Raw genomic sequence first — 25,578 nt, forward strand, 5'->3', positions numbered from 1 at the left:
ACAGGACCCGAACCCTGGCGCAGACGTACTGTAGATGGAAGGCGGCCAGGGAGAGGAAGGAAGCTGCACGACTCCAGAGACAACTAGAGGAGGAGTACAGCTCGGCTAACGGGGGAGGAGCCTTCAATTCAGCCCGGGCACGGGACCTGAAGGAGAGGCTCCGCAAACTCAATCAGGTCCGAGGAGGTCAGAAAAAGAGGGTGATCCACGGCCTGAGACGGGGAGATGGAGAGGAAGTGCTGGACAAGAGCGACAAGGTAGAAGCGGCCACCGCTTTCTACAATGAGCTCTTTTCAGAAAAGCAAACGGAGGTGGAGGCAGGTGATGCTTTTCTGGAGGAGCTGAAGGCACGAGTACCGGAGGAGGTGAGGGAGGACTTGGAGGGTCTGATCGCGGCCGAGGAGCTGAAGGCGGCGCTCTTGTCCATGGAGAATGGCAAGGTGCCAGGGCCGGACGGACTCCCCAAGGAATTCTACACCTGCTTCTGGGACACCCTGGCGGCAGATCTGGTGGAAGTGGATCTTCCGCCGGGGGAAACTCGGAGACACCATGAGGGAGGGCATCATCTCCTCTTCAAGAGCCCTTAGCAGAGACGGTGAGACGGGACCCTGTCATCGACGGCCGGGAGATACCGGGAGGCGCGGGGGAAACCCTGAAGATCTCCCAGTATGCCGACGACACAACGCTGTTCCTGAGGTCGGACAGGGGGTTGAGGAGGGCCCTGCAGGTCATGGAGCAATACTCCAGAGCCTCGGGGTCGAAACTCAACCGCCGAAAGAGAAAACTGAAGTTCTTCGGGCCCTGGAAGCACAGGACGACAGCGCCGGAGGGTCTCAAGCTCTGCACGGAGCCCCTCAAAATACTGGGGGTTTCCTTCCAGAGCCAGGACAACGAGACCAACAACTGGACCGAGAGGATCGCCAAGGTGAATGCGAAGCTGGGTCTGTGGAAAACGCGGTCGCTGTCCTACACAGGGAAAGTGATGGTGTTGAAAGCAGACATCCTGCCGGCTTTGGTTTACCTGGCGGTGGTGTACCCGCTGCCGGCCAGACTCAGACGAGCGCTGCAAGGGATTATCTTCGGCCTCGTCTGGGGCGGCAAGTACGAGTACATCACTCGAAAACCGGATGTGTCAGCCGGTCGAGGAAGGGGTTCGAGATGTCCCACATTTCCCCCTGAAACTCGACTGCATCTTCTACTGCAACCTCTGTCGGGCGCTGCAGGAGCCCATTGGCCACAAGTACCAGTACTTTGTCAGGCTGTGGCTCTCCGTCCCGATGAGGCACTTGGTCCAGTGGTCAAACACTGGGCCCAAGGCAGAGAGGCGACCGAAGTTCTACACCCACGCTGTCAAGTGGAGCAGGAGGCCAACCACAGAGCCCTGTACAAAGAGGTGAGGGGGCATTTGGTCGCTGACGAAAGGCTGCAGGTTCCCAGACAAGTCTGGGAAAGGACACAGCCCAAAGAACTTGACAACCAACTGAAGGACCTCAACTGGATGGCTGTGCACAAGAGACTGGCTACCAGAGAGGTCCTCTACAGACACTCGCTAACCAGGAATCCGCATTGCCCCCGGGACACGTGTTTTGTCGAGGAGACTCAGGAGCACGTGTTCTGGAGCTGCCTCTTCGCCAAGGCGGTGTGGGGCAGAATGGACAACATTATCCAACTCCTGGGAAAGGATGCAGTGCTCAGTTACCAGTACATTCTGCTGGGGGCTGGCACCCACCAGACTGGACAAGGGGACACAGGACCTGTGGGGGCTGCTACTGTCCCTCACAAAACAAGGACTGTGGAAGGTGAGGAACACTCTCATCCGGCACAACATAAAGTGGGGGGCGAGGGAGCTGGAGAAGAGGATCCTGGCGGACCTCAGGAGGAGGACGAAGCACCACGTCGCCAAATGGGGTTTCCCCACGGCGAGGGAGCGCTGGAATGGACTTTGGGCCCTATACAGAGATTAAAGGACAATAGCAAGTGGTAGATTTGGAGGGACTCTCTTAATTGCGCAAATCCGCCCCCACTCGCAAAGATTGATAACGGACAATCAATCTCCGTTCCGCCGTTGTTTTTTATTACATGGAGTGTTAATATGTGTGAGATGTTCCTTTTGAGATGTTTTTTTTGCAGAATAAAGTATATTTTGTAGAACAAAAAACATCTTATGACAAGGTTTACAAGTTATCTGTTGAACTACATTCTCATAGGTGTGGTCACATTCCAGATCATTTGTTTACGTTTTTGTTTCTGGAGCAACTGTTAGATGAAATGTGCTAATATGTAACCTAACTCCAGTGTGAATAACTAGAAGAGGGGAGCAGCTCCATTCCATACCATGGGAGCTTTGAGATTGGCTGGGCCAGATCTCTCATTTGCATATCTGATTTGGAAATATAACACTAAACCCCTTCTTGCATGGATTTAACTTGCACCCAAGAGTCCCCTACTGTGTATTGCTACTTATTTTTTATGATAAGTGGTGATTACCAGTTGACAGGTTTTATTTGTTGAATTATAAATGGTTTTGTATTATCATCCTGAATGGCCTGTACTCAAGGTTTGGTAGGGTATGTGTTTTCATTTCATTTACCAAATTGAATTTTTGCTCTTTTAGTATTTGTCTAGAAGGCTTTCTGAAGTCAGGAACCCCATTTATTTGGTGAAAAAGGATTCTGTATTAATATTAATATTTCTCATACAACATAGGGTCTTTTATGAATAAAAAGATCTTGCACTTGGAAATCTTGATAAAGCTGTGTGCTTCCATACACTCAAGCAGTTTTGATTCCTAATATTTGACCTTAGGTGTGGGAACGGGTCTTTTTTGCCATTTGATTTCCAATTGATCAGCACAGTATAGAAAATAGACCCATAAAGCAACCTCAGCAGTGACAAATGTCACTGTGTCACTTGGGTTTATACGTCGGGGTCCGGTAGTGAAGCTCCGCTCCTGTTTAGCCTCCGAAGCCGTACAGGGTGCGGCCCTGGCGGTTTAGCGCGTACACCACGTCCATGGCAGTGACGGTCTTCCTCTTGGCGTGCTTGGCGTGCTCTGTGTAGGTGACGTTCTCCAGGAACACCTTCAGCACCCCGCGGGTCTCCTCGTAGTTCAGCCTGGAGATCCGCTTCACTCCCTAATGGCGAGCCAGGCTGCGGATTGCGGGCTTGGTGATTCCCTGGATGTTGTCGCAGAGAACCTTACGGTGACGCTTAGCACCTCCTTTCCCGAGTCCCTTTCCGCCTTTGCCTCTTCCAGACATCTTCTAGTTATCAGCTGTGAACACGACACACACTGCTCATCTTTTATGTATAATAGACATCTTTCTTTGATGTCTATTATACATCAAAGAAAGATTTTTATAGGTGTAGAAACTAGTAAATAAAGCCAATGATTTGTTTTAGAAATGTATTCTTAAAATATACAATTATTCACACCTGAACAATATGTAGTTCAAATTATACATTATATACAATATTGTATTCAAATGTCTAATCATCATAAAAAACACAACTAGTAAACTTCAGTTACAAATTCTAGTAACATGGCAATATATATAGTAATGACAAACACAAACTAATTACATGAACACGCTAATATTTAACTCAAAACCACATTTCGATTCAAATATAAATTTTTAAAATTTACAACTTCTTTATTTCCACGAAAATATTATGTAGCACAAACGCTACTTTCTAATAAAGACAGAAAGAAACTGTTTGTTTTGTGTCTACTGGTGATCTTCCTCTCGATACTAATGAAATGTTTAATATGATCCCTCGAGAAAAAAAAGGAATCAATTTCCGCCTGGAATGATTGATGCCCCATCAAACATTTTGTAATATCCCTGGAAGTTTATACAGTAGAATCCTGGTTCGTGGCTTAAATTCAATGTAAATGAGACTAAGGAAACGAGTTGGAAACTTGATGTCGAAGTGGGATTTAAATCACCCATTTCACATTTTACTTCATTGGGCAGTATGTGCCAGAGAGCAATGCCACCGCATCTCTTCGATAGCTCAGTTGGTAGAGCGGAGGACTGTAGTGGAGTCAACAGGGAATCCTTAGGTCGCTGGTTTGATTCCGGCTCGAAGGAAGGTGCTTTTCATGTAATTTAATCAAAGAGTTAAAAAAGCGACTGTTTTATTCAGACATTGATCAAAAGCTCAATAATCGACTAAGCAAAGGCTCCTGTTCCGAATTCAGCCCACGTCTGATTGTCTTTTTTTTGCCAAGATCTGATCTTTGAATTAAGGGACTACACTGTCTGCTTTGTAATTCAAAAATACATACAAATGTCAAGTTTTTTGTAGATATAAAGGTGTTCTCTGTTTTCAAAGGATAGTTACTTAATTGGCATAATGATTTGGTATTGATTTTGTATCGTTGTATTATAAAGTTTGTGCTTTCTGTGTTTTTATCGTATTGTGAACTTATTTTTTAAACAAATGCTTACAAAGGCAAACACGGCACACATCTGTTTATACCAGCGGTGAATTGTACATTTTTATTAAGTACAAGCTACTGTGCACTTCTGGGAGTATAACAGGTTCGATTTAAAGTGGCAAAAATATAAAAGGGGAAAATACCCCAGACTGCGTGTAAAGCCCTCGTTGTGACTGTTTTAGATAAAAATGGCGTACTGTGCACGAAATTTTGCAGAAACACAATCTGATATTTTGATAATTATTATTTTAATAATTTTATAAGTATGAGGCCCCGGATCCAAATCTTCAGTTCTGATTTTTTTAAGTGATATCTTTCCTTCCTGTCGTGGAAGTCACACGATGTGAGCAATTGTTTTTTTTTACGTTACGATCCAAAGAGCCTCAGACTCACTGTAACCAAACCAGGATGGATTCTGCTGGGAGCCGGACTGAGCTCATTCTCACTCCCTGTGCTGAAAACAGAATAAGCTCTTCCCCGAACATCGTCTACAGCTGCTGGATTGTGCTCTGCATCTTACTGCTCCGGCAGTTACTTTGACGAAAGACAAATCACTTGTGCGCTTTTAACCTTCTCGCAGCTACGGGCGAGACTGACGCTCACGATATGAAGGCACCCGCTGGTATACCTTCTCTAACTTTCAGTCGCGACAGACTTCGCTTTTTAAAAAAAAAAAGTAGATATAGCCCTGAAAAAAGCATTAGCTTTATCAGTTTTATATTAATCTATTTTGAATCAAAGTTTGATATTTTGTTTTATTTTTTATTGCATTTTACATAATAATAATAATCATTATTGCTTACACTTATATAGCGCTGTTCTGGATACTCCACTCAATGCGCTTTACAGGTAATGGGGACTCCCCGCCACCACCACCATTCTCCTGAATGATCACAGAGAGTCAGGACCTTGGTTTTACGTCTCAGCCGAAGGACGGCACCTGTTTACAGTTTAGCGTCCCCGTCATTGTACTGGGGTATCAGGACCCGCATGGACCGCAGGGTATGCGCCCAGCGACAGAAACCAGACGTGTGTCGGGCTCGGCTGCGAGCAGGACAATGACGTCACGGGGACAAAGTAGAGGAAATCAAAACAGTTCTATAAAAGACCTGTGTCAGCTGTTGGTTTGCAGTCTGGACTCTAAATCCTCCGATCCGATTTTAAATCTCTCTAATACCTGAGCTGCGGCTTCTTCCGAGTATTTATTCGTATACTTATTATGTGTAAGTGTATAGATGAAACCTTTCATAGTGTAACGCTTACGGCCGACAGGCACTGTGTAAGAGCCGGTGTACCAGAGCAGGTGACGTCACTGCCCTTCCCTGTGATAGCAGGACCACAGCCCGTGGGATGTGGGGAGATCTCTCTTCAGCTCACCGGGCTGGGTTGCTGCAGAGAGACATGGGAGTCCCGGGTTCGAGCGCCCGACGGTGGGGGGCCGACCTAATGCGCCCTTGTTGCGTTACAATATATTGTTCAGTTTAAATCAAAATGCTTTACTAATACAAGAGAGAAGTATAGTATGAAGGATGTGACAAATGTATGATTTCACGGAACAAAACGGTTTTTATTTGCATTCGAAATGAAGCAGAATTTTAGCGCAACACACAAGCCCTTTGTCTTTTTTAGTGATTTTTAAACAGACGTAGAAAACGCGTTTTTTTAACACTATAATAGCAGGGTCAGTGGCGTAATGAATAACGCGTTAGGCCTTGTGTCAGAAAATTATGGGTTCGACTGCCATCTGGCTTGTTGAGTTTATACCACTTACATTCTTTTATATAAATGAACTGCACCTGAAAGCTATAGAAAACACTTTGGGTAAGTTGTCTGCAGCCTCCTGCATCGACAACTTACCCAAAACACTGTACTGTCTGGAGATCAGCTCCAGCTCTGAACTCAATTGCAATGAAAAACCATGCGTAACAAAACTGGAGAACAGCTGAACTTGTGCTCAGTTCGGTGATGAGGGTTCAGAACTGTCGTTGTTGTAATTAGCACGAACTGCACAGGCTCTGAATCAGACCATGTCAATTAGTCTGATCAGTGTAGGACACGTTAATGTAGAATTATTAATAGGTTTATTAGTTAGTTAGTTCAGGTTTACCCACCTGAACTAATGTAGAATTATTACTTGGTCTGTCTCTTGTTTGTATATAAATGAATGTCTCTGACAACTTAATGTTAGTTTTACGATGTAGGTCAGGCGTTGACATATGCACGAGTATACGAAATGTCTCACTCCTGATTCAACTCATGTTCTATAGGAGATTGGCGATTCCTCCTGTTTCTCGTACAACCATATCAGAACAGAAGCCCGTGTCACCCAGCTGTGATTCAAGATCGACTCGCATCTTTATCCCTTTTTTGTTCATGATCATTATTTTCTTTAGTTATGATCAATATTGAACTTTTTTTAAATGAAATGACAATAATCAAACATGCAGGCAGATTTTTGAAAAGTATTCGGAATTGACAGGGTGCCCCTTTGGAACAGTCGTCAGAAAATGTGAGAAAATGAAAGTTATGTAAGCTCTCACACAAAGCATTGAAGATTGGAATCTGAGTGTAAAAAAGCTACCTGTCTCCCAATGATAGGCAGGGATACACACCATGACTCGAATAGACTCAGCGAACTTTAACACCTATGATATTACGAGTGCTTTGCACGTGTCGAATTTCAAGAAGGAACTACTACAACAGTTTGGACATAATTCAATACCACCGGCAAAGTCCAATGCCGGCAACTTCTGAGAAAATAATGTTCACTCATGGAATTTGGTCTTTGAATGGCTGGCGGGAAAATTCATTTATACTCCTTTTGCACCCTCAGCTGAAACATGTTAAAATAACAACGCAGATTTGTTGGAGAACCTGACAAGAATTATTGGGTTAGTACTGTATGTATTCTTGTATATTTACTTTAATTTTAATATAAATGTAAACATGCATGCTTTATAAGCTATTGTAATTTTAAAATATGTTAGCTGAGGATGCGAGGGGGGCTATTATACCTTGTGAAACACGCAAGGAACCGTAAAAAAGGCTGATATTTGAATAAAATTGGCGATCACAAGAAAACCACAATTTATGTGGTATTATCATCAATATCCTTCAAAATCGACGTTCAAATGAAGGATTTGAAGAAACTATGAAAAAAGCAATAGTAGTAGGAGAGGATTTTGATTTTTGCTCTTCAAGTCAGTAGATCGACGTAGAGTTGCGCCCCTACAAACAGCACAAAGGATGAAACCCACCTCCTTCGTTATTGCTATGTTTGTGCCGGTGAAAGTAGCGTTTGTGCTATTGAAAGCATCTCGGAAGGTGAAGGTGCAGTCACTTCCACATGTCATGATATCATTAGATCCGACGACAAGAGCTGAAGCCCCCCAGTCCAAGCCAGCAATGTGAGGAAGATGGACATGGAGGAAGGTAGCGTGGCCGAGCGGTCTAAGGCGCTGGATTTAGGCTCCAGTCTCTCTGGGGGCGTGGGTTCGAATCCCACCGCTGCCAAATGTTAGTGTTTTAAGACCTGCAATACGATCAGTAAAAGTGCTTTTTGTTAGGCTGCAGGAGGTGTTAAGAGATAGACTTTCTAAAAGACAGGCTTAACATCAAGGCAGAAAAAATATTTTGTTTTCTCAACAGAAATTCTCTTTGGTACGTTCAGCTTTATGTAGGGAACAACATCTGCCAAGATCACTTTTGAGGCAGTGCACATGATAGTGTACCGGCAAGTACAGTACATTTAATATTGGCTGTGGTGGTGAGCTGCTTTTGTCTGTGAAACTTTTAATTCTTCACGCCGAATTGTTGGCAGGGGTAAAGCTAATTAAATCTTTGAACAAAGCGCTCCATCAGAAGTACTTTGTTCGTGATCAAAAGAGATCAGAGGATTAACTTCATGAATTCACATAGCATACCTTACAGGAAAGATTTAAAAGGGGAATTGATTGTGCTTCCTGATGTTGTTCCTGTGGTTTCTTTGGATACAAAGGTGAATGTTCTTTGACGTTCTGCTAGAGTATCCACTGGGTGAGCTTTATCAATTAGCTCGGATAGGTCATCGGTGCTCCGTCTCCGGAAAATAATCAGCACTGTCGATCACGAGTTTACAGATTTCTCCAAATAACAACTATACATTTTAACCCAGCGGTTAGCATTCCTTCAATCCAATAGTTTTACTCTGGGTAAAAAGCAGCGCAATCTACAGAGAGATGATATTCAAATATTTTAACGTTCTTATTGGAATACCTGTATGGAGATATCGCTCAGAATTCCTAATATGATTTTGAGTTCAGTTTTGCTTTACTACTTTCAGAGTCTTTTATTGACCTTGCTGAAGCAGAGAAGTGACATAATCACAAATGCGACCTACCTGTGCTGCTGTTTCTGGTTAATAATTATTATTGCGAGGAAAAAAAAACAGCTCCTTGCATTAAGAGCAAGAGCAACCAACGCGCTCTCTTGTTGATTTGGGTTTTTTCCGTGGTGCTCTTCCTCAGATGCAAAGTTATTTGGCGAGCAAGGACCTCTGAGAAGGAGCCTGAATCCGTCAAGAACTCTGAAATTCTAATATCGCACTACCGTCTTGTGTACAGAGATCTGCCTTTTTGAGTGTTTTGGTGTTTAAGAGCACACTTCCTACCTCGAATGTTAGTTTCAGGAGATGTGTTACCAGATCACAGATCATCTTGAAAAGATTTGGGATGCACTGGCTCAGTTATTTGAAGGAACCTATACCACCAACGCACTTCTGAGAAGCACCTGCACATTTTCGCAATCCTCTCTCTCACCTACAAAGTTATGAAGACACAGACGACCAACAAAAACTAATTTGATTCACTCAATTATTTGTCCATCTCTAAAGCCTGTGTGTATTGACTAGGCAATTCAAAAGCACATATTAAATAAGAACACGATCCTTCTTGTTACCATTCACGTGGTTGGAGCGTTGTTTCGCCCTTTAACATTCTTCTACAATATTTACAAAAGGGCTTTATCACTGGAGTTGTGTGCATCAGTCCATGAACATCAACTGTACTGCTGTTTTTCTATGCGTAATTTAATTGCAAGCACTTAAAAGATGCAAAAAGGTTTCAAAGAAAACATAATTGAAAGACAGTCGAGTAAGGAGGTAGAAAAACGCACTCCCCCATTGAAGAATCAACCACCGTCGCCCATGTGACTGGATATAAAAATAAATTATTCATTTCAATTATTCATGAAGGGTGGATTGTGGTCAGTAAACATATGCACATCTTTAAGTCAGTTCCACCATCAGTGCAATAGGGGATGTAGCTCAGTGGTAGAGTGCATGCTTTTCATGTATGAAGTCCTGAGTTCAATCTCTGGTGTCTCCAGATGTCTTATATTATTGTGCTCACATCGCAATCTTCTGTTGAGTAAGAACTCTTTGCTCGTGTTCATAGAGAGCCAGGTTTACACAATTAAGTTCAGTCACACACGAAGTGCTACAGTCTTGCTCTGCTGTTTTAAATGTACCTCCAAAGCATTTCATTGTGTTAACTACCAAATGATTTGAACTAATTTTACGTCATATTCAGGAAATCCAGAGAAGGTCATCAGACTTTTAGTGGCTGTTGAAGAAAACACCTGTTGAATCTCACCAGGGATTTCTTGAGAGATCATTCAGCGAGCAAGTCCTCCCTCTGGACTCCAAATATTTTGGGTTAAACTGTTATTCACATACTCTAACGAAGAGAAACGTTAGTGTCTTCCGGTGTGTGAGCCCATTTCTAAAAAAAAAAAGTTATATAAATTGAATTGTTCTACTTTTTAGGCTTGCATAGTCTTATTAATATTTCAGTTAAATCTTTTTTTCTGTAGTAACATCAGTTGATATTAATATTAGTCCTGATTTATAATTTTTTTGTCATGGTTGATCTTAAATAATTTTGTATTTAGTTTCAGTTTTGAAAAATCATGCAGAGAAGCTACCAAAACTGGTAATGTTCATATAATGTGTAATGCAATAGCAGCATTTTGGGTTGAAAACAAAAAGTATATCTTGGTATGAATCCTAACACTTCATAGACAGCGTTCTAGGACTTCTCACTTCAGATAAAGTTGTCAATACATCATAGATTTCTACTCAATCAATATCAGCAGTGTTATCGCTACCGAACGCTAAATATAGATCCTGGCAATACTTCGTGAGATCTTCGTAAGAAAATCCAAAATACTACGGAAGGAATCAAATTTATATGTTTCTTTGGATCGAGAAGATGATCATTATGAGACTCAAAACATGCCTGTCTTTTCTTTTTTCGAGGACAAATGGATTATTGAGGTGTAAAGATGGGTTCAAAACCAAAATCACCTGCTATCACTGCTGTTTCTTCAAATCCTTCAACTGATCATCGATATCGAGGAATAATATATAGTTTCTTCAAATCCTTCAACTGATCATCGACATAGAGAAATAATATTATACAATTGTGGTTTTCTGTTAATTGCCAATTTGACTAATTACATCTTCGTTTACAGATGTCTTGCATGTATCACAAGGTATAATAGTCGTCGTGCGTCCTCAGTTAAAATGTACGACAAAAGTACAACATTTATGGTTACATCCATATTAAAATGAAGGTAAATATACCAAGATATTAAAATACAATTGTACAGTCCTAACTTAATAATGCCTGTGAAGTTTTCCAACAAATCCGAACTGTAATTTTGAAATATTATAGCTGAGAATGTAAAGAGAGTACAAAGATCAAATTCAATGAGTGAAAATGCACCAGTAGTTCTCTAAGCTGAGTTTCTTCCCTGAACATGACTTGCTTGCGAAGCACCAAGCAGCCTTGAACGGATCGCGGAAATCAAATATACAGTACAGATGGATTCAGAGTGTGCTTTCCAACTTTTGTGCAACATTTTCCTTTGATAGGGTGGAGTTGTCTTCACAATCTGGGTTAAATAAAAAGGAGTGACGTCAGTGTTAAACAGCTTTCCTTCTTGGAGAACAATGGTACAAACTCAGATGCATTTTATCAAGTCGAGGTCATTCTCTTCGATAAATTCATTCAGAAGCTGAAATATGTGCTCTCCTGTAGTTCCTGTTGGTAGCGGTTTACAGAACAGAAAGTCTTCATGAGGCATACCCTCAAACTCGAATCTAACGTAAACGAGCAAATTGGCCAAATCGACTACAGACTCATCTAATTGCAGTGAAAAACATCTGCTCATCTTAACGCGCTCTATCAGTGTACTTTTGATATAATCCTTCATTTCAATAATTCTATAAATGACTGTGTCTTTCAGGGGGAGGGGGGCAGCAGGTTGAGCTGTTTAGCAGCTTTTTTTCCACACATAATATGTGTCAGCTCTTTTGCCAACTGTAAATAAGGTTCTTCAAAAATAGTGTAGCTTACCTGCTTTAGCAATCCGCAAGCTTTTTCCGCGTTTCCGTTTTTATTTCCGTATTTATTTAAAGTTTTTATTTCATGCGCATGGGAGCGAAACACAGAGACGCTCGGTGTATTTTTCTCAAATTCGAACAGTTCTTAAATATTTTTCTATCACGCTTTCGTGTGCTCACAAGATTGCCTGCGTTCGTAGCACGTATTTCTATGCATTCCTGTGTTTACAATGTTGGCATTGTTCCAAAATCACGCTAATTCTCCTTTCTCCCTATTTGCTGGAGATACAATAGCTTTTTTTAAATACAATTGGTCACTTGCATCCGTAGCACGCATTCCTATAGAGTGGTATAGAATTACAGAGTATCTCTTGTGTCCACTGAAGTATTAGCACGCACTGTATCGTAGTATGTAGCCTGCGTATTCGACAAGTATTAAAATACAAAATATGAAAACCCGTCCCGATTTTTCAGTGCACACTACACAGTTCCAGGGTCATTTGGCGTACCACCTGGTGGCATTCCACGTACCACTGCCGGTACGCGTACCACAGTTTGAGAACTACTGATCTACAGTATCTATAAATCTCTTACACGTCATTTACAATGGCTTTTCAACTAATAGCCCGTGCAGGGATCAAACCCTAACTGTTGGTACAGTACGAGTTGCGTAAGGCTCTGTAACGCGCAGATGAGAAACTAACCTCTGCTTCTTCATTATATACACAGTGAGCTATATATGCGAGCTTACTGCCTCCTACGGGCTCTGTATTTGATTGCGGTACAAGACCGGCCGTGGAGATAAAGTGAGACGGGTGTGTACATTAAAAGGCTCATAGTGTCCCTGGGAGGGCTCAAACCACCACCCTTTTGGTTAACAACCGAACCACAAAGACTCATGTACAGCTTAACACTTCTCGGTCTCAGTGAAAGTGATACACTCCGTAAAATTTCCAGAGATTCATTTATTTTTAAAGGAAAATCACCAACAGCGGCCGAGATCTACTGGAGTTTTTTCATTGTATACTGCGATTTCTGAAGGGTACTCTGTGAAAATACGAGTTTTGACGAGAAGGGATGGACATATAAGGTCAAAAGTCTTGAGGAATTGAACCTTAAGGTGAAGACTGCGGGTTCAGTAGCAGCAGAACCTGATCAGTATCAGTTGACTCCGATATACTTTGAAAATGAACTTGGGGATTTAGAGTCAGACGTGCTACCGTTGCACCATGGGGTACTTAATTAAAAAAAAAATAGAAAAAAAATCAGTGTTCCTGGATCTGTAATTGAGAACAACACCTGCACAAGAGCTGCGCAGGAAGAATAAAATGTGGTCTGTGAAGAAGAGACTCTCTTCGGAGAGCTGCGCTCTTCACAGGAGATTTTTTTTTTTGTGAAGCTGATTTGTCTCCTTTGGGAAATTCAACAGCTCTGACAACCGTGACTTCGTGGCGCAACGGTAGCGCGCCTGACTCCAGATCAGAAGGCTGCGTGTTCAAATCATGTCGAGGTCAGCTGTTACTTTTTCAGGTTCTGCTGGTCCTGAACACGGAATTCACCCCATGCAGTTGAGTTCTATCTGTACACCACATAGATAATCAAAACAAAATAGAGCAGTACAGGACACGCAGTGTGGAGCTCACACAGGCTTACAGTCTCCAGCATTGGAGTGGAGGGGAAAAAAGAACTTTGTTTTTTTTTTAAGAGAAAAGGCACAGTTCACATCTGCTTAACATCACGTCCAACTTTAGAGACAGCTACATCAGATAATGGAATCCCGGAAGTTTCAGATAACTTTTTTTAATACAGGTTCAAGCAAACCTGAAAGTTAATGAGTTTCCGGACACTTTTGTTTTATTAAAAAGTGTCTGAAGCCTGAAACTGTAATTTGAAAACAAAACCCGCTATTGGACATTAGCAGGTGCTTTTTGTAACGATTTGCTATTTCATGCTGGAAAACAAAGGAAACAGACCCAACGTTTGCTTTCAGGTGCGGTTCATTACATAATATACATCTATTACTGAGGAGCTTGAATAAAATTTACACGAACCAGGTATAGGTCGAATCTACAATCTTATGATCCGGAATCAGACGCGTTGTTTATTAAACCGCTGGCATTTCACATGACCTGAATTCCCCCAAAGTGTGCTCAGCGCCGCTACTAGTCATGCACCGCTCCGTCTAAAATTTCAAAGTGAGAAACATGTGTTTTCTGATTTTTTATGAGTTTTAAAATATAATCTCTTTAAATCAGACAAGGGGTTTATGTTTCGCACTGAAATTCCGATTGACTGAGAATTCAAAGAAAGACTGTTTTCTTCCACAACACCGTATAATTATCATATCCACCAGACTCTCCAACCTCTCCAGATCTTGCTGGTCGAGCAATTGCTCCGATAAATTAGGTCACGTATCATGTTAAATCATTTCTTCTCAACACAACATTTCCTGGTGCACGTTTTCTCTATGAAAAAAAGATATTTTTCCGTTGCACGATTTCTCGTTTTTTATCAAAGCGTACAGAAATAAAAAAGAAGAAGAAATAGTGTCGCAAAAGAACTCTGTCGCCCTTGGGAGATGTCAAACGCATTGGACATGAAAATGGCAGATAAAAGCCAGTTCTCTTCGTTTCTCAGTGTCGGGGCTGCTATGTAAAAGAGGCAATTTGCTCTGAGCGCAGGTTCAGCGCTTACTGAACGCAGATGTCTCAGAGCGGTGTGTCCAAGCGGCTGTAAAAGGTGATGGGTACCCTGTCACTGTAGCCTAGTTGGTTAAAGCGCTTCTCTATTAAACAAAAGAACCGAGATTCAAATCCCAGCCGTGTCTTTCTTCCTATCTTGTAGTACAGAACGTATCATTTCGGGCAATCACAAAGGGCTTGATTTCGTTAAATGCATGTGTTCATTTCCTTTCTGGAAAACTTGTTTTTGATGAAATTCACACAGCTTGCGAAAAATGAAATTCAATTCTTGGTTATCAGTGCAGAAGAAATATTACAGGCTGGCAAAATAAACGGGAAGAGATTTTTTTTTAACCGAAAACTTGTGATTCGAGAAATGACCTTACCAGTCGGTGAGCGCGTTCGGCTGTTAACCGAAAGGTTGGTGGTTCGAGTCCACCCAGGGACGGGGTTCTTTTGCAATATAAACATTGTCTTCAGTCGATTGGATTTCTCAGCGAAACCTTAACCATTTTAATATTTGCAGGAAATGCGAGTGTTTAACACGTGTCAGGGTCACCGGGAAATGTCCAATAATGCCCAACATTGCAACTCCCCAGAAAACCATATTCACTCAAAAAAAATTATCGTCGAATCTTCATTTATACTCCAGTTATCCAGAATCCTCTGCTGAAATATTTTAAAAATACAATGCAGGTTTGTTTGAGAACTTGACAAGCATTCTTACAATAGCACTGTGCAGTTGGATTTTGATATTTTGACATATTTACCTTAATTTTAAACATAAATACTATACAGTCTATTGTAATTTTAAAATATGTTAGCTGAGGATGCAAAGGGGTGAAAGGGAAAGGTCAGAGGGTATAGTAAAAACAAGGTTAGGATTGGTGGAGGTGGTAGGGGTGTTGATGGTTTTTCTCTTGTCATGGAAATATAACTATTAATTTTAAAGGATCACTTACTGACGTCAGACAGCTGCCAATTCTCCAGACGCGTCTCTGGAAGGATAAACAGTTTATCCTCCGAGGTTCGTCCAATTTGCTAAAATTGTCCGGGTCCGGATGGAGTTTCAGCAGCCGTTCGCGCTCAGGTTTGTGATCCCGGACGAGCCCTCAAATTGTCATGGAAATATAACTATCAAGGAAGCCACAAGAGAGAGTTCTCACCTGAGTAAGGTCTTTATTTCAATATTGCAATATTGGGAGCCCTGCAAAGTGCAACCAGAGACTCAATTTGTTACAAGCAGTACAGGGTTTTTATAAGACGTTGCGCTGTAAAAAAGTTCAGCACTTGGTCCCTTCTAAAACTTCCCCTTTCTCTAAGAGAAAACAGATTACATCATAGAGCGAGAGAAGAAAAACTAGATTTGTTATTCAAAGCTTATCAGTTACTTTCAGCTAATTCTAATGACCCAGACAGCATATATTGTTTTGGTACATTGTCTTCTAAACTAACCTAAACAGTGTACTTTGTTGACAAACTGTTTTCTAAAATTCTGCACGCACTGTAGCACAGCAGTTACATCCTTGAAATATATTATCTAAAAGCACCAATATATTTTTTCAAAGCTCTCTACATTTTTAAGAATCAATTTACTTATTAGATTTCCACTTCACCGGCATCATGCAAGCAAACTACATAAATATGAGAAAACACGCAAGAGAGTTGTCACTCAGAGTGTCGAAGGGTCGATGTATACTGGGGCTCAGTTGAAATGCAACGTCAGGACTTTTCCGAATTATGTCACACGAAGAGAGCACAGCCCTTTCCGCCCTGCCCCGTGTGTCTCGGTAACTCGCTGTGATCGTATAGTGGTCAGTACTTTGCGTTGTGGCCGCAACAACCCCGGTTCGAATCCGGGTCACTGCAGAATAGGGGCGTCTGCTTTTACTACTCGCACGAATGAAGGCAAAAAAAAGCCAATCGACGTGAACGAACGGCGCTTTACAGAGGAGTACTGCCTGACTGGATCGTTGATGAACGACAGAGGCCACTCCGACCTCTTCTCGGTTTTCTTCAATGACTTACTAAGGATCTTCTTCACATTCGCCCATGCAGGGGAAGCCAGTTACACCAAAGCAAACGCAGGAAAGTGCATTTCAAGCAGAGACCAGGAGGGACTTGTTTACACCGAGAGTGGGCGGAGAATGGAACAATGCGCCCAGCCCTGTTGCTGGAGCCGATTCTTGATGAGCTCTTGGGCTCACTAAGAGGCCCCCGCTGGATGCTAATCTTTCCGTTGTTCTTGCAGGTCCTGCGCTGCTTTTGAGCCGACAGAGCTCGACCTGGTCTGTCGGCACAGCCCAATTGCAAATGATCGGCTCCGCGTACAGAAGGAACGTGCGTTTGGTACAAGAGTGCACGAAGGCACCGGAAATACATTGGGAACAAATGACCGGTCGCTCAAGACCTCTGTGAAGTACAGGAGCGTGCAAAACGAGGCCGTTTCCGCCCGGTCTCAAACCGGGGACCTTTCGCGTGTTAGGCGAACGTGATAGCCGCTACACTACGGAAACCTGTAGGGACTGCTGCTGGTGTCTCGCTTGCGTTTCGGGCTGAGAAAGGGACGCGTCACTTTAGGAAGGGGGCGCTGGAGAGAGGAACAAAGGTCGCGATGAAACAAAATGCCGAAACCCGGGATCGAACCAGGGACCTTTAGATCTTCAGTCTAACGCTCTCCCAACTGAGCTATTTCGGCAGTGCGCAAAGCCCACAGCCACCTGCTCCAGCCTTCCTGTGTTGTGGCATGAGCGCACCAAGAGTAGCGGGAGAGTGTTGCAGGAACGTCACTCAGAAGGAAAGCCACCCAGCTGCGCCCTCTGAGCTCTGTCCAGCGCATCTTCCTCGCATGGACTCCTGCCTGCGACGGGCAGGAAACAATTAGCAAGAACAGAACGACACCCCATGGGTGTCTCATGACCGCACCTTAGGTTGTGACACGTGCAGGTGTGAGGGGTTGCCGGGCTACTTTGGAGCAGAGCTTGGGCGGAGGGGGGGCGGGAAAGCAGACAAAGAGGTGACACCTCAAGGTCTGCACGATCACAGCTCTCCGCCGCCCCAGGCTTCCGCTCGATAAGCTACTGGACACACCCGCCCCTCCTCACACAGACCGTGGAAAAGCCCCCGAGTGGGAGGGCTCTCTCTTCCTCCCAGGAGCTCTTGGACACGACGCCCAGACAGGGCGCGGGGAGCCGCCGCCTGCAAACACGGCTCCAGGCAGGTCTCCACTCCGCAGGAGCCGCAGAGCAGAGGAGATGAGGGCAGCTTAGCTCCTGTGCAGAGACCTGAGCTGTTGTTGCTGTGGATGCTGTCTTTTCTGCACTCGGGGTAGGAGTGAATGTTGAGTTGCCCTTAGAAATGAAGCAGAGCACTTCAACGGCACGGGTGTGTGTGTGTGTGTGTGCGCCTTGGTGATTCTGGGAGACAGATCGAACCTGGGCTAAAAGAGAGGGGGCTTAGCCCTCTTCCATTTGCTAGTTCAAAGTTGTACAACCCCTTTGTATCTGCTAGGCGGCGCAGTCGTCGTGCACAAAGAACGCTTTGAAAAGCGTCAAAGGCAAGTCATTCCGAGTTGGTCGTTTGTGTTTTCCGTTCAGACGCGAAATGCTGACATGATCTCTCGGCTCCTCGGTTGTCATTTCTGCTCCATAAAGGGATCACAGCACGCGTCGGCTTCCAGCATGCTGGGTCGGGACACGATGCCGGGGGTTGGAGAGAGCGATGTCTTCCTCGTTAGTATAGTGGCAAGTATCCCCGCCTGTCACGCGGGAGACCGGGGTTCGATTCCCCGACGGGGAGTAGCTTTTCTTTCACCTCCTTAGAGAAATGACTGCCTTTCACTTCTCTGTTTTCTTTCACAGCGTCGTGCACCTTTTCATTGCTCTCGCTTTCAGAGCCTCCGCACGGCAGTCGACTCGACATCAGGAAGCACATTGAAGTGAAAGCAGGAAGCGCTGCGACATGCGCTGTGCAGATCCCGCCACACTAAGAGGTGAGTGGGTCTGTTCGATGCACATAGAACGCTTTGAGAAGCGTCAAAGGCAAGTCATTCCGAGTTGGTCGTTTGTGTTTTCCGTTCAGACGCGAAATGCTGAAATGATCTCTCGGCTCCTCGGTTGTCATTTCTGCTCCGTAAAGGAATCACAGCACGCGTCGGCTTCCAGCACGGTGGGTCGGGACACGATGCCGGGGGTCGGAGAGAGCGATGTCTTCCTCGTTAGTATAGGACCTGTCACCTGTCCCCACCTGTCACGCGGGAGACTGGGGTGCATCAGGACGCGCCTTGAAGTGAAAGCAGGATGCGCTGTGACATGCACTGTGCAGATCCCGCCACACTAAGAGGTGGGTCCAGTGGGTCTGTTCGATCACAGCGCTAGGCGAATCCCCAATCCCCTTTTGTGCCTTGCGACAAAAGATGTCTGTTTCCGCCCGGTTTCGAACCGGGGACCTTTCGCGTGTGAGGCGAATGTGATAACCACTACACTACAGAAACGGTGGTAAGATGTGCCCAGCGGCCCAGCGCTGAGCTTCGCCAATGCGATTTAGCTGCTTCCAGTGCCTTTATTGGAGTGCGCTGATGGACCGTGCTCTCTCTCCAGAGACCAGCACGCCTGTCATGGACGGAGCAGGAAAGGCGGCGCCACATTCTACAGCCCTCTCCACGCAATCGACGAAATCGGGCTACTGAAGTGGAGAAAATCGCCTCTCCAGAAAGTGCAAATATCATCTTGGAGACTATAAATCCTATTGCCGAAGGTCAGCCCTGTCTACCAGAGTAACCCTCCCACAGCGATGATCAGCTCGTCTCACACGCGAGAAGTTTCGGTTGGAAACAAGCGCCCCCTCTTCTTGCACGTTTTGCACGTTCGAGTAGTTTTAATGCGGCTCTTTCGTACACGGTGCTGATCTTTTGGAAAGCAGGAGGCAAAACCGAGTCGAACCGCCTGGGTGAAAACCAGGAACCCTAACCGCTAGACTATATGGCAGCGAACAACCATGCTGTTCCCGGCATCATGCAAGCAAACTACATAAATATGAGAAAACACGCAAGAGAGTTGTCACTCAGAGTGTCGAAGGGTCGATGTATACTGGGGCTCAGTTGAAATGCAACGTCAGGACTTTTCCGAATTATGTCACACGAAGAGAGCACAGCCCTTTCCGCCCTGCCGCGTGTGTCTCGGTAACTCGCTGTGATCGTATAGTGGTCAGTACTTTGCGTTGTGGCCGCAACAACCCCGGTTCGAATCCGGTTCACGGCAGAATAGGGGCGTCTGCTTTTACTACTCGCACGATTGAAGGCAAAAAAAAGCCAATCGACGTGAACGAACGGCGCTTTACAGAGGAGTACTGCCTGACTGGATCGTTGATGAACGACAGAGGCCACTCCGACCTCTTCTCGGTTTTCTTCAATGACTTACTAAGGATCTTCTTCACATTCGCCCATGCAGGGGAAGCCAGTTACACCAAAGCAAACGCAGGAAAGTGCATTTCAAGCAGAGACCAGGAGGGACTTGTTTACACCGAGAGTGGGCGGAGAATGGAACAATGCGCCCAGCCCTGTTGCTGGAGCCGATTCTTGATGAGCTCTTGGGCTCACTAAGAGGCCCCCGCTGGATGCTAATCTTTCTGTTGTTCTTGCAGGTCCTGCGCTGCTTTTGAGCCGACAGAGCTCGACCTGGTCTGTCGGCACAGCCCAATTGCAAATGATCGGCTCCGCGTACAGAAGGAACGTGCGTTTGGTACAAGAGTGCACGAAGGCACCGGAAATACATTGGGAACAAATGACCGGTCGCTCAAGACCTCTGTGAAGTACAGGAGCGTGCAAAACGAGGCTGTTTCCGCCCGGTCTCGAACCGGGGACCTTTCGCGTGTTAGGCGAACGTGATAGCCGCTACACTACGGAAACCTGTAGGGACTGCTGCTGGTGTCCCGCTTGCGTTTCGGGCTGAGAAAGGGACGCGTCACTTTAGGAAGGGGGCGCTGGAGAGAGGAACAAAGGTCGCGATGAAACAAAATGCCGAAACCCGGGATCGAACCAGGGACCTTTAAATCTTCAGTCTAACGCTCTCCCAACTGAGCTATTTCGGCAGTGCACAAAGCCCACAGCCACCTGCTCCAGCCTTCCTGTGTTGTGGCATGAGCGCACCAAGAGTAGCGGGAGAGTGTTGCAGGAACGTCACTCAGAAGGAAAGCCACCCAGCTGCGCCCTCTGAGCTCTGTCCAGCGCATCTTCCTCGCATGGACTCCTGCCTGCGACGGGCAGGAAACAATTAGCAAGAACAGAACGACACCCCATGGGTGTCTCATGACCGCACCTTAGGTTGTGACACGTGCAGGTGTGAGGGGTTGCCGGGCTACTTTGGAGCAGAGCTTGGGCGGAGGGGGGGCGGGAAAGCAGACAAAGAGGTGACACCTCAAGGTCTGCACGATCACAGCTCTCCGCCGCCCCAGGCTTCCGCTCGATAAGCTACTGGACACACCCGCCCCTCCTCACACAGACCGTGGAAAAGCCCCCGAGTGGGAGGGCTCTCTCTTCCTCCCAGGAGCTCTTGGACACGACGCCCAGACAGGGCGCGGGGAGCCGCCGCCTGCAAACACGGCTCCAGGCAGGTCTCCACTCCGCAGGAGCCGCAGAGCAGAGGAGATGAGGGCAGCTTAGCTCCTGTGCTGAGACCTGAGCTGTTGTTGCTGTGGATGCTGTCTTTTCTGCACTCGGGGTAGGAGTGAATGTTGAGTTGCCCTTAGAAATGAAGCAGAGCACTTCAACGGCACGGGTTTGTGTGTGTGTGTGTGTGCGCCTTGGTGATTCTGGGAGACAGATCGAACCTGGGCTAAAAGAGAGGGGGCTTAGCCCTCTTCCATTTGCTAGTTCAAAGTTGTACAACCCCTTTGTATCTGCTAGGCGGCGCAGTCGTCGTGCACAAAGAACGCTTTGAAAAGCGTCAAAGGCAAGTCATTCCGAGTTGGTCGTTTGTGTTTTCCGTTCAGACGCGAAATGCTGACATGATCTCTCGGCTCCTCGGTTGTCATTTCTGCTCCGTAAAGGGATCACAGCACGCGTCGGCTTCCAGCATGCTGGGTCGGGACACGATGCCGGGGGTTGGAGAGAGCGTTGTCTTCCTTGTTAGTATAGTGGCAAGTATCCCCGCCTGTCACGCGGGAGACCGGGGTTCGATTCCCCGACGGGGAGTAGCTTTTCTTTCACCTCCTTAGAGAAATGACTGCCTTTCACTTCTCTGTTTTCTTTCACAGCGTCGTGCACCTTTTCATTGCTCTCGCTTTCAGAGCCTCCGCACGGCAGTCGACTCGACATCAGGAAGCACATTGAAGTGAAAGCAGGAAGCGCTGCGACATGCGCTGTGCAGATCCCGCCACACTAAGAGGTGAGTGGGTCTGTTCGATGCACATAGAACGCTTTGAGAAGTGTCAAAGGCAAGTCATTCCGAGTTGGTCGTTTGTGTTTTCCGTTCAGACGCGAAATGCTGAAATGATCTCTCGGCTCCTCGGTTGTCATTTCTGCTCCGTAAAGGAATCACAGCACGCGTCGGCTTCCAGCACGGTGGGTCGGGACACGATGCCGGGGGTCGGAGAGAGCGATGTCTTCCTCGTTAGTATAGGACCTGTCACCTGTCCCCACCTGTCACGCGGGAGACTGGGGTGCATCAGGACGCGCCTTGAAGTGAAAGCAGGATGCGCTGTGACATGCACTGTGCAGATCCCGCCACACTAAGAGGTGGGTCCAGTGGGTCTGTTCGATCACAGCGCTAGGCGAATCCCCAATCCCCTTTTGTGCCTGGCGACAAAAGATGTCTGTTTCCGCCCGGTTTCGAACCGGGGACCTTTCGCTTGTGAGGCGAATGTGATAACCACTACACTACAGAAACGGTGGTAAGACGTGCCCAGAGGCCCAGCGCTGAGCTTCGCCAATGCGATTTAGCTGCTTCCAGTGCCTTTATTGGAGTGCGCTGATGGACCGTGCTCTCTCTCCAGAGACCAGCACGCCTGTCATGGACGGAGCAGGAAAGGCGGCGCCACATTCTACAGCCCTCTCCACGCAATCGACGAAATCGGGCTACTGAAGTGGAGAAAATCGCCTCTCCAGAAAGTGCAAATATCATCTTGGAGACTATAAATCCTATTGCCGAAGGTCAGCCCTGTCTACCAGAGTAACCCTCCCACAGCGATGATCAGCTCGTCTCACACGCGAGAAGTTTCGGTTGGAAACAAGCGCCCCCTCTTCTTGCACGTTTTGCACGTTCGAGTAGTTTTAATGCGGCTCTTTCGTACACGGTGCTGATCTTTTGGAAAGCAGGAGGCAAAACCGAGTCGAACCGCCTGGGTGAAAACCAGGAACCCTAACCGCTAGACTATATGGCAGCGAACAACCATGCTGTTCCCGGCATCATGCAAGCAAACTACATAAATATGAGAAAACACGCAAGAGAGTTGTCACTCAGAGTGTCGAAGGGTCGATGTATACTGGGGCTCAGTTGAAATGCAACGTCAGGACTTTTCCGAATTATGTCACACGAAGAGAGCACAGCCCTTTCCGCCCTGCCGCGTGTGTCTCGGTAACTCGCTGTGATCGTATAGTGGTCAGTACTTTGCGTTGTGGCCGCAACAACCCCGGTTCGAATCCGGTTCACGGTAGAATAGGGGCGTCTGCTTTTACTACTCGCACGAATGAAGGCAAAAAAAAGCCAATCGATGTGAACGAACGGCGCTTTACAGAGGAGTACTGCCTGACTGGATCGTTCATGAACGACAGAGGCCACTCCGACCTCTTCTCGGTTTTCTTCAATGACTTACTAAGGATCTTCTTCACATTCGCCCATGCAGGGGAAGCCAGTTACACCAAAGCAAACGCAGGAAAGTGCATTTCAAGCAGAGACCAGGAGGGACTTGTTTACACCGAGAGTGGGCGGAGAATGGAACAATGCGCCCAGCCCTGTTGCTGGAGCTGATTCTTGATGAGCTCTTGGGCTCACTAAGAGGCCCCCGCTGGATGCTAATCTTTCTGTTGTTCTTGCAGGTCCTGCGCTGCTTTTGAGCCGACAGAGCTCGTCCTGGTCTGTCGGCACAGCCCAATTGCAAATGATCAGCTCCGCGTACAGAAGGAACGTGCGTTTGGTACAAGAGTGCACGAAGGCACCGGAAATACATTGGGAACAAATGACCGGTCGCTCAAGACCTCTGTGAAGTACAGGAGCGTGCAAAACAGGGCTGTTTCCGCCCGGTCTCGAACCGGGGACCTTTCGCGTGTTAGGCGAACGTGATAGCCGCTACACTACGGAAACCTGCAGGGACCGCTGCTGGTGTCTCGCTTGCGTTTCGGGCTGAGAAAGGGACGCGTCACTTTAGGCAGGTGGCTCTGGAGAGAGGAACAAAGGGCGCGATGAAACAATATGCCGAAACCCGGGATCGAACCAGGGACCTTTAGATCTTCAGTCTAACGCTGTCCCAACTGAGCTATTTCGGCGGTGCGCAAAGCCCACAGACACCTGCTCCGCCTTCCTGTGTTGTGGAATGAGCGCACCAAGAGTAGCGGGAGAGTGTTGCAGGAACGTCACTCAGAAGGAAAGCCACCCAGCTGCGCCCCCTGAGCTCTGTCCAGCGCATCTTCCTCGCATGGACTCCTGCCTGCGACGGGCAGGAAACAATTAGCAAGAACAGAACGACACCCCATGGGTGTCTCATGACCGCACCTTAGGTTGTGACACGTGCAGGTGTGAGGGGTTGCCGAGCTACTTTGGAGCAGAGCTTGGGCGGAGGGGGAGCGGGAAAGCAGACAAAGAGGTGACACCTCAAGGTCTGCACGATCACAGCTCTCCGCCGCCCCAGGCTTCCGCTCGATAAGCTACTGGACACACCCGCCCCTCCTCACACAGACCGTGGAAAAGCCCCCGAGTGGGAGGGCTCTCTCTTCCTCCCAGGAGCTCTTGGACACGACGCACAGACAGGGCGCGGGGAGCCGCCGCCTGCAAACACGGCTCCAGGCGGGACTCCACTCCGCAGGAGCCGCAGAGCAGAGGAGATGAGGGCAGCTTAGCTTCTGTGCAGAGACCTGAGCTGTTGTTGCTGTGGATGCTGTCTTTTCTGCACTCGGGGTAGGAGTGAATGTTGAGTTGCCCTTAGAAATGAAGCAGAGCACTTCAACGGCACGGGTGTGTGTGTGTGCGCGCCCTGGTGATTCTGGGAGACAGATCGAACCTGGGCTAAAAGAGAGGGGGCTTAGCCCTCTTCCATTTGCTAGTTCAAAGTTGTACAACCCATTTGTATCTGCTAGGCGGCGCAGTCGTCGTGCACAAAACGATTTGAAAAGCGTCAAAGGCAAGTCATTCCGAGTTGGTCGTTTGTGTTTTCTGTTCAGACGCGAAATGCTGAAATGATCTCTCGGCTCCTCGGTTGTCATTTCTGCTCCGTAAAGGGATCACAGCACGCGTCGGCTTCCAGCATGCTGGGTCGGGACACGATGCCGGGGATTGGAGAGAGCGATATCTTCCTCGTTAGTATAGTAGCAAGTATCCCCGCCTGTCACGCGGGAGACCGGGGTTCGATTCCCCGACGGGGGGTAGCTTTTCTTTCACCTCCTTAGAGAAATGACTGCCTTTCACTTCTCTGTTTTCTTTCACAGCGTCGTGCACCTTTTCATTGCTCTCGCTTTCAGAGCCTCCGCACGGCACACGACTCGACATCAGGAAGCACATTGAAGTGAAAGCAGGAAGCGCTGCGACATGCACTGTGCAGATCCCGCCACACTAAGAGGTGAGTGGGTCTGTTCGATGCACAAAGAACGCTTTGAGAAGCGTCAAAGGCAAGTCATTCCGAGTTGGTCGTTTGTGTTTTCCGTTCAGACGCGAAATGCTGAAATGATCTCTCGGCTCCTCGGTTGTCATTTCTGCTCCGTAAAGGAATCACAGCACGCGTCGGCTTCCAGCACGGTGGGTCGGGACACGATGCCGGGGGTCGGAGAGAGCGATGTCTTCCTCGTTAGTATAGGACCTGTCACCTGTCCCCACCTGTCACGCGGGAGACTGGGGTACATCAGGACGCGCCTTGAAGTGAAAGCA

General features: G+C 46.6%; 13 non-coding genes across 13 annotated transcripts; 6 read left to right on the forward strand and 7 right to left on the reverse strand.

The window, feature by feature from the left end:
- The first annotated feature begins 2,596 nt into the window (after positions 1-2,596).
- On the forward strand, positions 2,597-2,652 carry LOC148662999 (U7 small nuclear RNA). Its single transcript, XR_015939018.1, has one exon. It is a non-coding gene; the product is annotated as a U7 small nuclear RNA (small nuclear RNA).
- A 1,354-nt stretch (positions 2,653-4,006) lies between these two features.
- Positions 4,007-4,095, forward strand: trnay-gua (transfer RNA tyrosine (anticodon GUA)). The gene is given in 2 exon segments: positions 4,007-4,043; positions 4,059-4,095. It is a non-coding gene; the product is annotated as a tRNA-Tyr (tRNA).
- Positions 4,096-7,875: 3,780 nt separating this feature from the next.
- trnal-uag (transfer RNA leucine (anticodon UAG)) lies at positions 7,876-7,957 on the forward strand. The gene has a single exon. It is a non-coding gene; the product is annotated as a tRNA-Leu (tRNA).
- A 5,313-nt stretch (positions 7,958-13,270) lies between these two features.
- trnaw-cca (transfer RNA tryptophan (anticodon CCA)) lies at positions 13,271-13,342 on the forward strand. Its single transcript has one exon. It is a non-coding gene; the product is annotated as a tRNA-Trp (tRNA).
- Positions 13,343-17,134: 3,792 nt separating this feature from the next.
- trnaf-gaa (transfer RNA phenylalanine (anticodon GAA)) lies at positions 17,135-17,207 on the reverse strand. The gene has a single exon. It is a non-coding gene; the product is annotated as a tRNA-Phe (tRNA).
- Positions 17,208-18,235: 1,028 nt separating this feature from the next.
- On the forward strand, positions 18,236-18,307 carry trnad-guc (transfer RNA aspartic acid (anticodon GUC)). The gene has a single exon. It is a non-coding gene; the product is annotated as a tRNA-Asp (tRNA).
- Positions 18,308-18,928: 621 nt separating this feature from the next.
- Positions 18,929-19,001, reverse strand: trnav-cac (transfer RNA valine (anticodon CAC)). The gene has a single exon. It is a non-coding gene; the product is annotated as a tRNA-Val (tRNA).
- Positions 19,002-20,341: 1,340 nt separating this feature from the next.
- trnav-aac (transfer RNA valine (anticodon AAC)) lies at positions 20,342-20,414 on the reverse strand. Its single transcript has one exon. It is a non-coding gene; the product is annotated as a tRNA-Val (tRNA).
- Positions 20,415-20,523: 109 nt separating this feature from the next.
- Positions 20,524-20,596, reverse strand: trnaf-gaa (transfer RNA phenylalanine (anticodon GAA)). The gene has a single exon. It is a non-coding gene; the product is annotated as a tRNA-Phe (tRNA).
- Positions 20,597-21,626: 1,030 nt separating this feature from the next.
- Positions 21,627-21,698, forward strand: trnad-guc (transfer RNA aspartic acid (anticodon GUC)). Its single transcript has one exon. It is a non-coding gene; the product is annotated as a tRNA-Asp (tRNA).
- A 621-nt stretch (positions 21,699-22,319) lies between these two features.
- trnav-cac (transfer RNA valine (anticodon CAC)) lies at positions 22,320-22,392 on the reverse strand. The gene has a single exon. It is a non-coding gene; the product is annotated as a tRNA-Val (tRNA).
- A 1,340-nt stretch (positions 22,393-23,732) lies between these two features.
- trnav-aac (transfer RNA valine (anticodon AAC)) lies at positions 23,733-23,805 on the reverse strand. Its single transcript has one exon. It is a non-coding gene; the product is annotated as a tRNA-Val (tRNA).
- A 109-nt stretch (positions 23,806-23,914) lies between these two features.
- trnaf-gaa (transfer RNA phenylalanine (anticodon GAA)) lies at positions 23,915-23,987 on the reverse strand. Its single transcript has one exon. It is a non-coding gene; the product is annotated as a tRNA-Phe (tRNA).
- Positions 23,988-25,578: the final 1,591 nt, after the last annotated feature.

This window comes from Lepisosteus platostomus, chromosome 5 (genome assembly GCF_059453375.1).
Source record: "Lepisosteus platostomus isolate fLepPlt1 chromosome 5, fLepPlt1.hap1, whole genome shotgun sequence".
NCBI lineage: Eukaryota > Metazoa > Chordata > Actinopteri > Semionotiformes > Lepisosteidae > Lepisosteus > Lepisosteus platostomus.